The sequence below is a fragment of the Macrobrachium nipponense genome, chromosome 49, assembly GCF_015104395.2.
Source record: "Macrobrachium nipponense isolate FS-2020 chromosome 49, ASM1510439v2, whole genome shotgun sequence".
NCBI classification, from domain to species: domain Eukaryota; kingdom Metazoa; phylum Arthropoda; class Malacostraca; order Decapoda; family Palaemonidae; genus Macrobrachium; species Macrobrachium nipponense.
The window spans coordinates 7,929,255-7,945,825 of NC_087224.1; the positions used below are offsets into that span (position 1 = coordinate 7,929,255).

A 16,571-nucleotide genomic window follows, 5' to 3' on the forward strand; every position below is an offset into this window, starting at 1 on the left:
ATCCTCTTTTAAGAAGAGAGGAGTGCAGAAGAGAGGTAGGTCTTCCTTCAGACCTGTCAAGAGAGCGAAATGAGACAACAGTCCTTCAAGCACCGGTAGGAGCCAGACTTCGGAAATTTTCCGAAGAATGGGCTCGGAGACAGGCAGAAATTTGGTCCCTTTTCCGTGGTAACAAAGGGATATTGTGATCCCTTTCGAGACAGATTCCCTTGACTACGAACCCGATCCCGAGGGAACTGTCAGCCCAATACAAGGGACCCTGCCAAGAAAGAAGCATTATTGCAACTGGTAGACAGATGTTGCAAAAGGAGGCCATCGAAGTGGTTCGGGATCCGCATTCCCGAGGACTACACAACCGTCTTTTTCTGTTCCGAATCCTCGGGAGGGTGGAGACCGTCCTGGATGTGAGCGCATTGAACCGATTTGTGGAGAACACAAAGTTCTCTATGGAAACATCAAAATCGGTTCTTGCGGCTCTTTGTCCAGGAGATTGGATGTCTTCCTTAGATCTACAAGATGCATACTTTCATGTCCCCCCTGCATCCATCATCGAAGAAATATCTCCGATTCATGATGCAGGGAAAGTATACCAATTCAGAGCCCTATGCTTCGGCCTTTCAACGGCCCCTCAAGTGTTCACGAGGCTAATGATGAATGTTGCGAGATGGCTACATCTAGAGGGGATAAAATATCATCCCTTTACTGGACTCCGATTGGCTAATAAGAGCAAAATCGGAAATTGAGTGCTTGAAGGACTTGGAGAAGACTTTGAACTTGACAAAATCTCTGGGCTGCTCGTGAACCTCGAGAAATCACAATTGATCCCCAGACAGAACATAGTCTATCTGGGGATACAGATGGATTCTCGGGGTTTTCGGGCGTTTCCATCTCAAGACAGAATTACTCGAGACTTAGAAAAGATCTCGAACTACTTATGGGAAGAACGGACCGGCGAGGAATGGCTCAGTCTGCTGGGCACCCTTTCCTCGTTAGAGCAGTTCATTTCCCTGGAAGATTAAATCTCAGACCTCTGCAATTTTATCTAAAGAGGATGTGGAGTCAAAAGACAGGAGACTTGTCAGACGTTTTCCCCATCCAACAGGGGATAAAATCCGACCTAAAGTGGTGGTTAACCCCATTAACAAGGAACGAAGGGGTGTCCCTCTTGATTCGGAACCCTCACCGAGTGTTGTTTTCCGATGCCTCGGAAACAGGTTGGGGAGCAACACTGGGTCCAAAGGAAGTAGCAGGTATTTGGACCATACACAAACTACTCTGCACATCAATGCGAAGGAACTCCTGGCAATTCATCTAGCCCTGGAATACTTCGAAGCGGAAGTCAGAGGGGTGGTAGTTCAAGTCAATTCCGACAACACACAGCTCTGGCTTACATCCGGAATCAAGGGGGCACTCACTCTTTCTCTCTGAACGAAATAGCGAGATCTCTATTAACCTGGACAGAGGAACGGGGCATTATTCTGCGTACAAGGTTTGTCCAAGGAGTAAAAACCTAAGGGCAGACAGGCTGAGCAGAAAGAACCAGGTTCTCCCGACAGAGTGGATGCTCACTCAGGAGTCTGCATACAAATATGGTCACTCTGGGGGAGACCCCAGATCGACCTGTTTGCCACGTTCCTCTCCAGGAAAATAGACAACTTCTGCTCGCTAGAAGAAGATCCCAGAGCCACAGCGATCGATGCCTTCCTCATGACTTGGTCAGGCATAGATGCATACGCCTTTCCCCCATTCAAATTGCTGGGGGAAGTAGTAGAAAATTTGTGGCATCGGAAGGAATGAGAATGACTCTAATTGCTCCCTTTTGTGGCCTTCCCGGATCTGGTTCACAGAGGTTCTGGAATGGAACTGTGGACTTCCCCAGATCTCTACCAGACAGGACAGATCTGCTCAGACAACCTACTTCGAGAGGTTACCACAAAAACATCCAAAGTCCTCTCCCTGACTGCCTTTCGACTATCGAAAGACTGGTCAGAGCGAGCGGCTTTTCAAAGAAAGTGGCAACTTCAATTGCTAGAGCCGCAGAGCCTCTACCCTGCGGGTCTACCAATCGAAGTGGGAAGTTTTCCGTAGATGGTGTAGGTCGAAGAAGCTGTCCTCTTCCAATACCTCTGTACCGAAATCGCGGATTTTTCTCCTCTTCTTGAGAGAAGAATCCAAATTGGCCGTATCAACTATCAAGGGATATAGGAGCATGCTCTCAGCTGTTTTAGAAACAGAGGGCTGAATCTCGAGAATATAAGGATCTTCATGATCCTCATCAGGTCTTTCGAGACTAAGAAATTGAGATCGTCAACCTTCCCCCGAGTTGGAACCTGGACGTTGTCCTAAAGTTCTTGATGTCAGACAGGTTTCGAACCTATAGATAAAATCTCATTCAGAGATCTTACTAGCAAATGCATATTCCTGTTGGCTCTAGCAACTGCTAAGAGGATCAGTGAATTGCATGCTTTGGACTCTCGGGTGGGATTTAGAAAAGACTCGGCTGTCATTTCTTTCCAGGATCTTTTCCTAGCAAACAAGAATGAGAACCCTTAAATAACCTTGGCCTAGAAGTTTCGAAGTCAAGGGACTCTCTCTGGTAGGAAGAGAGTTGGATCGGTCCCTTTGCCCAGTCAGGACCTTAAAATTTTATTTAGAAAAGAAGACACAGCTTCAGGGATGTCGACAAGGTCTTTGGTGTTCGGTAAGAAACCCCAAGAGACCGATGTCAAAGAACGCACTGGCATTCTTTGTCAGAAATGTAATTACCGAAGCTCATAGGAATTGCCAAGAGAACTCTTTAAAGCTGCTGAGAGTGAAAGCTCACGAAGTCCGGGCTGTGGCAACTTCCCTTTCTTTACGAAGAATATGTCCATGAGAAACATTTTAGCAGCAACTTATTGGAGGTGCAATTCAGTATTTGCATCCCACTATTTAAAGGATGTTGAATAACATACGATAAATGTTTCGCTCTTGACCTTATGTATCAGCGGATACTATGCTGGGAAATGGAGCAGAACGCTGATCTTAAATTTTGTTAAATTTAATTTTAAAATTAGTTTTTTGTGGAATAATTTGATAATTAGTTTTGATATTGTTGTTGAGTTGTGGTTTGCTTGAAAGGATGTTCGGGGATGACTCCTTTCAATCGTAGTACTAACCCCAATGAGGATCAGGTGATCGGGATTAGTGTCGTGCTCTATGATCATGCCAATAGGCAAGGTGTTTTGTCATGTAAGTGGATAGGACCCCATTGACAAGATCCTAAGGTTTCTGAAGTGTAAGTGGGTAAGACCCCTGTAACAGACCATCAAGAACTCTTAGCATGAGGTCACTACCTCGCTGAGGCTCTTGAAGCGATAGCGGCTCCTAGGCAGTAGCCATGAAGTCTTTCGCTAACACAGGTAGGAAATCAAGGTTTTTAATTTTATTACCTACAACATATGTTGTATCCTGTCTATTTCAGTAGATTAGCTGTCTACTTATTTAAACCCTCCGCCAAAGGTGCCAATCAGCTAAGTATATATCTGACAGGTAAGTTGAATGCATAAAAATGTTATTGTCATGATACAATAAAGTTTTATGCATACTTACCTGGCAGATATATACGGTGTATGGCCCACCCGACTCCCTCAGGAGACAGGTGGAAGAGAAAATCTGTCTTAGAAAACGGGAATGGATTCCTATTCCCGCCACCAGCGGCGGGGCGGTAGATCACCTGACCTACCTATTAGAGTGTGCTGCGAAATTCGAATTTCTACTCGGGGACAACGGAGTCTATAGCTAAGTATATATCTGCCAGGTAAGTATGCATAAAACTTTATTGTATCATGACAATAAAATTTTTTTACTCATATGCTGACTCATGTCATCCCCATTGTACTATAAGTGTACTGCATTTTGAAATATACTCTGTCCTTGATTGTTATCATGAACTTACCATGCTAAGACGAGAAGAGAAGGTGATAAACAAAAAAGTGATTGCAATAAATCACTTTTTCGTTTATCACCTTTTATTCATATTTGTATGCAGCTCTAAATAGGAAGTATTTATTTTTTTCAGTCTGAAAGAACTTGGTCTTCGGTTGAACTGGTCAGGGCGGTGTTGGCGTGAGTGCAGTAGCAGGATTGCGTGAAAACATCAGACAGGTGGCCATTGGTCCATCACACATTGCTGTCTTGACAGAAGATGGCCGTGTGGCACGCTTGTTATTTTCAATCAACACAGATGCCTTGGACCTTAATAAGGCAGGATAATAAGCAAGGGTAAGTTAGTGTTTTAAATATCCATTTTGATCTCGTATTGAGAGGATGTAAGCTACCATTTGAAGACTAAAGTTGTACATATATGGTTCCATGCTTAGTATGAGATTTTTTTGTTATGGTCGTTTCACATGAGGGCTGTTGTTTTTCTTGAAGGGTAGACATAATTTCTGTCCTCCTGTATGTTCCCATTTGCTGCTTTGTAGTAGACAGGGTGCTGAGTTTTCATTCTTCATAGAGCTTCATAGATATTTCAGTGGTTTACTTGAATTAGTAAATTAGTTTATATCTAGTGAATAGTAATCTCTTGTATTTTCCATCCATCATAGAGCAATAATTCAGTGCTTTATTTGAATTAGTAAATTAGTTACAGCTAGTTGTCAACTTACGACCTATGCGAGTCACGACTGATCGACTTTACGACCACCCACAACTAATGACTATTATCATGCATCGGCAACAAGGATATAACTCCAGTAAACTTATTTGCCATCAAACAACCGTAGATGAAAATTAGAGAGAATAATTTTTAATCAAACCTTCAGGTCTTGAAAGAACCACCTTTTACTGTTGTTTTCACGCTGATAAAGATAAGTGACGTAACTAACGGTAAAGCTCGTCCTACGAAGAAATGAAGTGAAAAAAAATACCAAACAGGAATCACAATATTTTTACACAATAAACATGCCCACAACGCAATCTATTAACAAAAAAAAGAAGTTTGAAGTTAGTTCACGAGAACGTATTAAATTCATATTTCGACTTCAAAACACGTCGTTGTTGTTGTTGTTTTTGATTTAGCTGACCTTGTGTCAGCACGGGCTCTTGCTACAGAGCAGCCTGTAAGCAAACACGTTGTATAATGACAATTACCCTTGTCTCATATAAGCTCATATAATATAACTAGATATTTATGCTAACTAGAAGCAAGGCAATTCGCTCTGAATTGAGTTAAATACGGCGAACTAAACTCATATTCGCCCATCAGCTGATTTACCAAACTTTTTTTTTTTTTTTTTTTTCACTGACAGAGTCAGAATGCACTGACCTCCAAAATTGGCTTATATTAATAAAATACTAAATTATGTTGTATATGTAATACTGTTACAGTATACTGTAGGCTAGGGTACTGTATTCGTATAGATACGATCTGTGCACCATGATAACATCATTGTATGCACGGGAGGCTAACTTGTTAAATGTTATTCAGTTTCTCTTTGTACTGGATTATCATGAAGCCAATGTGCATTGAACCTAGAGAATTAGCTGAAATTAATAAATGACCATATATGTATAAAGTATGCTGTGTAGTGTAGGCTTATGGTGAATTAGCATGGGCCGACTTACTCCAAATCGATCTACAACCGGTTGGTTGTAACCAATTGTGGTCGTAAGTCAACAACTACCTGGATAATCTAGTGAATACTTGTGTTAATAATCTCTTGCAGGAAAGAAGTTTGTAATAATCACCATGTTTACAGGAGCTGTAATAAGAGTAGCAATCAGAATAGCACGAAGCTCACTGCTCGTATGTCCACGGGTGGCAGACGGATCGTACGCACAGTCCGGTTCTGGAGGAGTACGAGGGAGGGGGTCTGGTGTTATCATGGGATCGTCTCGTCCCATGTTGCCTGCTCAGTATGTTCCAGAGGAGCTTATATCCCAAGCTCAAGTGGTGTTTGCAGGTAGAAGTCGTAACCTCGTCATACGGGAACTTCAGGTGAGGACTTCTTCTTTTCCAGATCTCCCTTCTACCACTCTTTTTACATAACACCAACCCTCTAAAGACAAAAAGGTGCAAGGTTATCAGTTCTTGTGGGAAACTTCATTGAACTTGTTTGCCATATTATTAAGTAAAGAAGAAAAATGGGAAGGAAAGGAAAATATTGGATTGTTGCCATTTCAAATACAAGTACAAACCTTTCAAAAGTTGAGAGAAGTTTCAAAGGCTGCAATATGGTTTTTTGAAGACCTGTAATTTTGGAATTTTTCTGCCTAAGAAATGATGGGCGACTAATTGGAATGTTCTCTCGCCTCGTCCAGCGTACCAACCTCGATAAATCTCAGCTGTGAATAATCTTTCTGTCACGTGATGATGAAGACGTGGAAGAACCAGAGGAGAGTGGCGATTCTTATGTGCCAGAAGACTTAATCTCTCTCTTGGATGCTGGAATATCTGTGGCAGCAGATCATCCGTCAGTCATCATAGATGCTGATGCCATGTTCTCGATGACATGTTTGGTTACTCTTCTGTTAGAAGGTATGAACTTTGACATCCTTTATTGGGGTTTGAAATATTTTGATTCTCCTCTGTTTTGTGACATGTCTCCTAAATTTCTACTGGTTTTATTTTTTCACCTTTGCCCTTTTTTTTTTTTTTTTTTTTTTTTTTTTTTCTGGACATATTTTACCTCCTCCCTCTTTAATCACATTGACTTTTCAGACTTTTTTTAGAGCCATATTCTTTACAGAAGGTTGTGGACTTTTGAGCACAATTTTTAGGTCACAAAACACTTGAAAACAAGGGTAGTGACATGTATTATTTTTGGGGAATCTGAAGATTTAATATTTAAGATATTTGAATGACCTTTTGAACAATTACAGCCGTCGGGTGGCTGCCGAGGACGAGCAGGTGAGAGGGGACAGAGAAGGCTCTGCAGGATCCGGAGGGTCGGAACATCGTGCAGACCGAGAATTGAGGTGGCGCGACCGTCATTACTCGGGACCCCGTAAGTGGCTCTCGAACGCGCTGCTGTCGGTTAGAGTCACGCAACCCCACACAGGTTTGTTTATGCTCATGTGAATGAGGCAAATTTAAAATTTCAACATTTTGACAAGATGCACTATACTATTATATATTTGTTTTTGGTCCACAAACTAATGGATGCTGCACAACAATGAAATTAAGAATTCTTTTATGGCTAGAGTGTTGACTTGGTGAAAACCATGTAGATTCGCTTTCCTCTTTTCTGTTTCTTCTTCATGTTGCCAAATTTTGGGGTTGCTTTGAGACTGGTGTCCCCTCTCATGACTTAGGGAAACTTGGTCGTTTTCACCATAATGAGTTGGCATACTAGTCATAAGTTAAAAAAAAAAAATGGCCTCAGTCACAATGAGTTGGATTCTCTCTTCAACATCAGAAACTCTCTGCTGTATCAGTTAGCTTTAGGGATTCTTACCAGACACCTTTTCTTTTTGCCTAGTTTTTTGCATCTCTCACACACACACACACACACCTACCTTGGTTCCTTTCCATACATTGGAACATGGTCCATTTTTAAGTCTTTTTACAAAAAAACTAATTTTACATAAATACTCTATTTCATTTTGTTATATCATTATTGTTTCTCAAGTTGTATGCTCTTATCTTTTCAAGTCTATTTTGCAATTTGTCAAAGAAATACTCGCCAAAGATTAAAATGACATTGCATTTATTTATGTTGTTTTTTACAGCTACATTAATTTGGTACATAAGCTGGAAATTTGTTGTAGTTGGTTCCTTTTTGCTGGAAATTTAATTTTCTTTCTAAGTAGTATAATTGGTTATTTTCAGGTGCAGGTAATGTTTGTGTAATTGTGTTCTTTTTCCAATTAATTTTAAGATACAAGTTAAGTTCCCTTTTTGCCTCCCTACTCATTTTACATATCTGAAAAGAGTTTTGACTCCGTGAGATCTGAATTAGCTTAGTTAACATGCACATTCATTGGTCAGTTAAGATATCAGTACAGCTACATTCTTTGGGCATTGTTTGATATCAGTAGAGGAGGTACTCGAAGCTGATCTTGACCAGTCTCATAGGTGCTGAGAAAGGTTGCATGTAGGTTGGAAGTCTTTATGCAGGTAAAATTGTCAGATGTAAGGTTGAAAATAGGCTTTGTGTAGATGGGGTCCTGGAGACACTGAAGTGGCCTAGGGGTTAGATCAGTGATCTTGTATTTGAATCTTAAAGCTCCATTGACTGATGTTGTTTTGTATGTCAGGTAATTTTTTTAGACACTGTTTGTGGGCACGACTAGCAAGTTATATCTTGATGATTACAGGAATAAGTGTAAAGAAAGCTGCTGTGGTTTCTCGTGAGTATTATCCCATAAAGGGTTCAAGTAGAGCTAGGGCATCCCTTTTGTCAAGAAGTGAATTGTATACTGGATAAGGTTTATTTTTTTTTAATGGTAACATTGGGCTCAGTTTTTCTTGGTCGGTCAGGTTTTTTTTTTACCTATCCTAAATCAGTGAGGCCGGTCCCTAATAGTGGCCGGCTTCAGAGAAAATTGTAGTAAAATCACATATGGTCTCATCCATTCATTTGACTTCGTTATCTGGCTAATATACTCATCCTTTCATTTACTTTTTAATCTGGCCACAGGAATCAGCTCTGCAGACTAATCATTATACTAAACTGAATTCTTGACCTTATGCATAAACCTCAGCAGTACTTGGTCTGTTTTATCTCATAGCCTGCAAGAGAACTTAGTGCTTTGATATTAAAGGCCTTGTCTTTTATCACCTTGTGGGTCTCCTCCTTTCTTACCCTCATCTTTTGAGCAGCGAATCATCTCCCTTTTATGTGATGAAAGCACCTGGAAACAATAGGTCTGTTTCGTCTGTGCTAGCTTCCATCATATCTTCATTGTTTATCCATCCTATTCCGTATATACTACTAGAATATAAAGCCTATACTGTTATAAAGAATAAAAGCTGGAATTATAGTGGTAAAACAAAAGAAATGCGTGTACTACCTGGACTGTTGAAGGATGTGAAACTTGCAGACATTAGACATTTTCACAAAGTTGTTGCTCGAGAAATTGTTAAAATAAACTAACCACAGTTACTTGTTGCTGCTGGATGGATCTGAGGGAAGGCCAAAAGGATGGTCCTCCAATAATAAACAAGGATAGTGTTAGCTATTTTATGAAGAATTCCTATTGAAAATTGTTTGTTACGTTTTAATATGGTTCCTGTACCGTATTAGTTTCATTCTGCAGAATTTTTTTGTATAGGAATAGGCATTTGAGATTGTATTTTTTTTAGTTGAAAACGGGATGAAAATGTTTTTGGCTATTTTGTTTATGTAGTAGTATGGTTGTCCGTACCGTAGTTGTTGCAGTATAATGATGGTGACTCAGGTATTTGATGCCTCATGCTCAAGTTTTGGGTTTTTCATTGGGAAGTTTAGCCAACTTTTATGGTGTAAAGTACTTGATGTAGTTATGTGGAAACCTGGTTTAACACTTTTAATCACAATCTGATGGTTTTTTAATTGTGTCCATCTCAGTTTCTTGGCCAGGTTGTGAGGTCACATTTGCTGTATATTGCAGTAGATATTTTCATACAATCAAAACTTACCTGTCAGATATATACATAGCTAAGACTCCGTCGTCCCAGCTATGTATATAACTGCCAGGTAAGTATGTATGAAACTTTATTGTAACATAACAATATCATTTTTACTACTTTTTCCCCTATTGTTGTTTTTTTTTGGCTAGGTTTCTCTTTAAGTGCTTGCTAATTACAAGCATATACCAATTTTTTGAACCTATACTTTACATAAATGTGCTTTGCAAAAAGTGCTTTGTCTTGTCTATATATGATTTTACTATAGTAAAGGTAATTTAAACCATACTAACTTGCATGTTATTTTGATTGTAATTTTTGTTTCCTGATTGTGGTTTTGGATTTCTGGTTTAAAAACAGTAACTGAATGTGAACCCAAGTTCTCCTGATAGTCAAAATGGTTTTTGTTCAGTTGAGGTTTTTCTAATGTTCAGTATTTTGCACTATATATCCAAAAAGGACAAAGCTAGATTGGGGAATGTTGATAGAGTTAATTCAAAGTTTATTATTTTGTCCCTACTTATAGTTTTTTTTCTTTTTCAGAAACTGCAAAGAAAAAAGATTCACTGTTGCCAGATGCCATTGATGTAGCAGACAGCTTACAGTACTGGCCAGAAAGACAAGGTAGTCATCCGCCACCTAGGTTCTTGCACATTGCAGCTTTACATTCAGAGCTGGGTGGCTGTGTCTACCACTGGCCAAGTCTACCAGTGGAGGTGGGCAGACAAGGAACCCATATGTTCACCAGAGGTGAGATTTGCAGCGTGCTTGATGTTAATGATCATAACCATTGATTTGGTAGTCTGTGATGGAACGTGATTTACAGGAAGATTGAGCTGGCATAATAAACCTTCTTAGGATAAAAATAGCAGATAGCATTATATATATAGGGCCCACTAAAAATAAATGGAATATATAGATTAACAGACAGCCGTTCATCTTAGTAACTGTATCTGTTTTTTGTTGTAAGATACTCATCATAGATGTTGGATGAGATGTAGTATTTACCTTATATGGATATGAGCTGAAATTGTTGTAAGGTTTATTGCCTGTCATTGAGTAAAGTTATCCGTTTTTTTTTTCTTTTTATTATCCTCTTTCTCTCCCTCTCCTTTTTGTGCACTACTCAGTCCTTTCACATTTAATCTATTTTTTTATGGCCTGTTCTGGCTCAACCCTTGTGAACAAATAATGTGTGCTGCCCTTCCGAAAAATTGACTCAATGGTTATATTATTTTTAAGGTGATGAATGCAGTGAGCATATATCTTGATAATTTTGATGATTCCTCTCTTAATTCATTGGATTTATTGTTCCCAGATTCCAAATGTACATCACCCAAAGGCAGTTCCACTTGGGCTAGTTTGGGGAGAAGGTAGTCTCAATCAGTGCTGCTGGCGTGAGATGCAGTGTTGCCACTGAATCGGGTAAAGTTGCAACGTGCTGGACGAGACATTAGCTGATGTTGCAGCAAAACTAGAACAACCGGCACAAAATTTCCCTGAAGTAGTGGTGCATTGGAAATGGCCTTAGAATTTGCTTCATTTATTTCTTTGGATTTTCATTATTGGTTTTTAAGTAGCTGTTTTCCTTTGGTCTTAATTTTTCTTTTGCAAAGTAGCTTTTTAGAATTGGTTTGCATATGGACGATGTGGTTTCGTACCACTGGATAAATTACTCCTTTTCAATTCGTTTTGGTTATCAAATCTTAAAATCCACCCCTGCAACTATATAGAAACTTTGCTTCACCCAAGCTTTCCTTTCGTACACTAAGGTACTTTCAGACATTTAGTTGTTTTCCTTGACGTATTACTGAAAATGTGTGACTCAACGTGTATTGGTGCATGTTCTCATTCTTGTCATTTTTTTCCCTTTACAGCTTCAGAATGACAGAATATTGTCATTACACACTTGCCAACTCTATACGTGCGCTTGGTGTGTATCAGGGTCCTTGTTTTGTGGTGGGGAGTATTGCCTTTCAACCAGAGGAAAAAACTGTGGGAGAAGTTCAGTAAGGTTAAAAGTCGTAAGCAGCGTTCAGAAATAACAGAAGGAGTACAGGTGAAATACTTACATATTTCTTATTCACATTTCTTATTTTTATGGAAGTAATTTTTTCAATTAAGTTATTGAGCTTGGACGCTTCAAGGAAGACGACCAGCTGTTTTGTCAAGGTACTGGGGCTTTCACAGACAACTCTTGATCTTTCTTTTGTATAGTACTTTTTTTTTTGGTGATTGAAGTAGTGAAAAGAATGGGGAATCAATAGTGATAGGTGAGAAATTTTACAGACTAAAGTTTGTTACCCTGCATGGGCAAACAGCCAAACGGTTAGGTTTAGTGATAATGTGGTCAGGTCTTTAGTTTCAGATCTCTTCCATCTGAAATGAATTGTGGAAGGCCCTTTTTTATCCTTTGAAATCGTTATTTCAGTTATAGTTAAAAACAGTGTACTGGCGTAACTCACTATGATTTAGTGCTAAACAGCAGAATCTGAGGAAGTGTGATGGAAATGTGTTTAAAAGATGGAAGAATGGAGTGGGGGCGAGGGAGGACTGGAAAGGAGGAAAGGAAAGGAGTATCGGAAAGTGGCCAAGTAATAATTGGGAGGTTTTGAAATAAACTTGGTGCTGTGTATTAAATGTAAAGGATTGTCACAAATGTTGGTACTTGGGATTACAGAATGTACTTAGAGTAAGAGATTTATGTATCACTAGAGCAAATGGAGGATTGTGTGGAGCTGAGTACCATCTTGTGATAGATGGGCTGGTATTGAAAGAGTAGAACTTTTTTGTTACAATTGAGGGACACTAGTCTGAAAGTTGAGAGAGTAGAAAAAAGGGTAGTGGCTGCAGTATCGATGAAAAAGAATAGAAGATAGAGAAAGCTGACTAAATACGTAAATGAAAATGGCCCATTAGTAAAGAAAGCAAAGACCTATGGTGGATGCACATAAGGGCACTGTTATGGAAGATAGTGGAGTAGTTTTTTAAAAGGTGTGGTCATAGAATGTTATTGTTCCTGGAAGGTGTAATGGTTGGAAGATTGATGTATAAAAAAGGGTACAAAAGATCTCAATTTGAGATATTTTTTGTTAATGTGATGAGATTGGATGAGGAAAGTTGGGTCAGGAGACCTAGTACAGTCCCAGGGAACCTTGGGACCATGCCACTGCTGGATCACAGAAAACCCCCGAAATGTAGAATACACCCCTAAAAATAAAAACCCCACCCTATATAACTTAGTCTTGCAAGCCAATTCCGCTTACAGATACTGCAGCCGAGTTGCAGACTTAGCCTACTGCTTGGCTAAGTTCTGACACCACTTTTTATCATTTTATTACTCACTTATTTTCACTATCATTTTTTAATTTCATACTATATAATTTTCTTGAAATAGTGTATATTTAACACATTTAGCCTACATTCCTGAGTTAGCCTAACCGTAAGTCAACTACTTTACTTTGTCGAATTCTGCAGGATATATCAGTGACTTTCGCGTCCAAAATTTACTATCTTCATAATTATCACTGTTAATTTATTTGTATTTCATTTATTTTGATTGTAGAGGGTAATGAAATGACAAAAATAAAGAGTGAATTTCAGTGATCTCTCATTGCATTTGCCGTCAAAAAGTAAACAAAGCACACTGCCATTTGTTGAGGAAAATTAAAACATCATTCACTAATGGGGGGAGGGGAGAAGATAGAAACATTTTTTAGCATAGATAAAGATTTATGCTTGCACTTCTTACCTCTCAACTTCTCACAATATCTGATCTCTAAGAGTAAGGAATTTGTTCATTGCCAAATATCTTATTGTTTTGATTAAAAGTTTTAACTTGGTAGAACCTTCACAAGTGAAATTTTTGAAAAATATATATTTTACATTTAAATTTTATATTGAAAACATTTGGCTTCCACATTTCATTAACTATTATTTTCATAAAAACAAAAGAGTGGCATAATTTTTGTTGAGAGGAAGTTGTAAACAACAATATGTGGCACCGCTTTCGTGGCTGTTTAATTAAATAATGGCAGCTGATTCAAAATTGAGCCGAACCATGTGCTTATTCCCAGACCGCAGAATGCCGGTTTGAAAGAGGTTTTGATTGTACTTGAAAGGAAGCAGGAAGATCTCTATGAATTCTCTGGAAATTATAAAGAAAGGGGATAGGTGGAAGAAGACCTAGGCCTGTTGGCAGTTGGACAAAACTGAGCAAAGGAACAAATAAGAAAGTGCTAGAGCTCATTTCAAGGTCTAACCCCATAAAGTGGACAGTATTTTGATATATAATTGTAAATGTTTGTATGATAACCAAATACTATTCTTAAGTGAACTCATTTTTTTTTTTTTTTTTTTTTTAAATCAGGTTGCAATGAGATCTTCCCCAATGTACCATCCAGGTGCCTTGGCATTTTCGACATCGGGAGGTGTGCCCAAAATAGGCCAATTGATTAATGCAGCTTGGAATCTTAGCGATACTTGCAGGTCGTTTTTCATTGTACAAGGGTACTTGCATTATAGATGAACTCCATTGTTGAGGAAGGTGGAGTTATGTAATGTAAGGCTTTTGTTTCACCTTGCATGTAGCTGGAATAAAATATTGTGTTACCTTAGATATTCTTAGTGATGGTGCTCTTGTTTATTCAAAACGCCCTTGCTATAAACTTTAAAAGTTAGGTGTTTCTTATTTTTTCATCAGATTTGTGAGCTCTATGTTTTATAACTCAGTTTGATGTCATTCTATTCAGTATTTTATGCTGTGGTGCACTGCAGGGCATTACTTGAAGGTCTTTGCAGTATCCTTTGGGCCCTTAGCTGCAAGTTTATACGACCTTTACTATACCTCCATTCATATTCTCTTCCTTCTGATCTTTCCCACTTAAAATTTTGTTCATTCTGCAATTGTGAATGTTTTCCTCCTGTTGCACACCAGTTCATACCTTCTTACTGTCAGTTTCCCATTCAGTGCTGAATAACCTCTATGGTCCCAGGACTTGGCCATGGGCCTAAATTCTATTTTCCATTGTATTTTATTCTATAACGACCTTTGATGATTCAAACTTTGGAGTGCAGGAAGATGAAGGGTAATCTGTTATGCCAATCCCTTTTTTCAGGTTCAAAATCCTTCCCCAGGAGGGGGGTCAATAGTGGTTGTAGCACTGGCTTGTCAGGTGGCATGATGGGCAGTGGGACCAGCATAGTGGAAACAGTAGTGGCAGTAGTAATTCCTTCCAGACAGGCAGCAGTGCTTCCTCCACACAAAGGTATTATACAAGTAACATTTCAGTTTTTTTTATATATATACAGATTTGAGTATTATTCATGACTCCTCTCTTCTTGTTGCCATCTGTCAATCAAAAGTGTTGCCAACATAAATATGTTTTCTTTATGTATTTTGTTGAAATATTAGTTTTGTTTGTTTTTCAAGTGGTTCAAATAGTAATTGCGGGAGTGGGAGTAGTGGCAGCAGTGGACATTGGAGAGAAGAAAACCACAGCCCCTGAAGTGTTAGGGGTCTGTTGCCAAATTTTGAAATGTGGAGACAGCAAGGAGTCATCAGATAAGTTGGATATGCCCCCCCCCCCCACCATCGCCAGCGTCGAGCACTGCTCAGATACAGGTAAATATTACTGGCTATCATTCATCATTATACATTTACATATTAAATGATGAGCTCTTGTCTGCTCTACATTGGTCGAAAGTCTCAAATGACTAAACCTTAGTATGGTGTACATGGGCCTCAGCATTGCATAATCCTTTGTGTATGTAAATAGATTAAGTATATCTTAGTTTAAACCATACCACTTAGCTGATTAACAGCTCTCTTAGGGCTGGCCCGAAGGATTAGGTATTTTAACATGGTTAGGAACCAATTGGTTACTTAGCAATGGGATCTACAGCTTCTTGTGGGATCCAAACCACATCGAGAAATAAATTGCTATCACCAGAAATAAATTCCTCTGGTTCCACTTTGGCAGAGCAGGGAATTGAATCCAAAACCTGAGATTGGGTTATGAATATAATTCATAAATGTAGTTCATTAGGATAGAGGAGCCTTGTAGGGTAGGTATTTACTGCAGATTCTTGACTGTTCTTTTTCTCCATGGTTATTTTGCTAATTGCCTAAGTTTCTCATCCATTGCTTTTAGTCATACAGTCGACCCCCGCTATTCGCGGACTCGCCTATTCACAGATTTTTGTATGGAACGTATATACCCATTATTTGCGGAAAATTCACCCATTCACAGTATTTTTCACTGAGAAATATTCAACGAATTACTTATTTTCATAGTTACGTGACGAAATGCACTTTTTGTTATATGACCTTCGGTAATTGACCCCCTGTATATTTGATCTTCCTAGGGTCTATAACATCGCCAGCATCTTACAAGGGACGCAAGAGACCCACTCCTAGAGATGACATAGAGCGTTTTGACGAAGAGGAATGGCCCCTGAGGGATGTGATATTTGTTGAAGATACAAGACCAGTTCCTATTGGAGAGGTTCTTGCTGTCGATGGAATCCAGGTAATTTACTTTGTTCATGATGAGTTGAAATTATGATAAGTACCACTTGTTCATGATGAGTTGAAATTATAAGAAGTACCACTTTTGGTAGCTGGAATTCCCTTATCAGCATTTTGCATTTGTTGGAAATATAATTTCAATATTATTAGCTCTGCATATGCATTGAAGGAATGCAGTACACTTTTGCATCATGCAGTATTGTAACCATACCACTAAGTCCCAAATACTTATTAGTCCATAGGGATGGTCAATGCAGTACACTCCATTAAATGTAAAACTGAATTCTGTAACTTCATTTCAACTTAGAGTCGATAAAAATTTTTCGAACAGAGGTGTTCAAGAAATATTGTGAAAATCATTAACTAATCCATTTATCAAATTGTAAAATTGTTTGTAACATATCTTATTTAGTAGCTGGTGGTTTATTTTTATACTACAACTAACCCTTC

At 38.9% G+C, this 16,571-nt stretch overlaps 1 pseudogene; it reads left to right on the top strand.

Moving 5' to 3' along the window:
• LOC135205196 (E3 ubiquitin-protein ligase UBR5-like) overlaps positions 1–16,571 on the top strand; it is a 132,258-nt pseudogene that overhangs the window by 79,660 nt on the left and 36,027 nt on the right.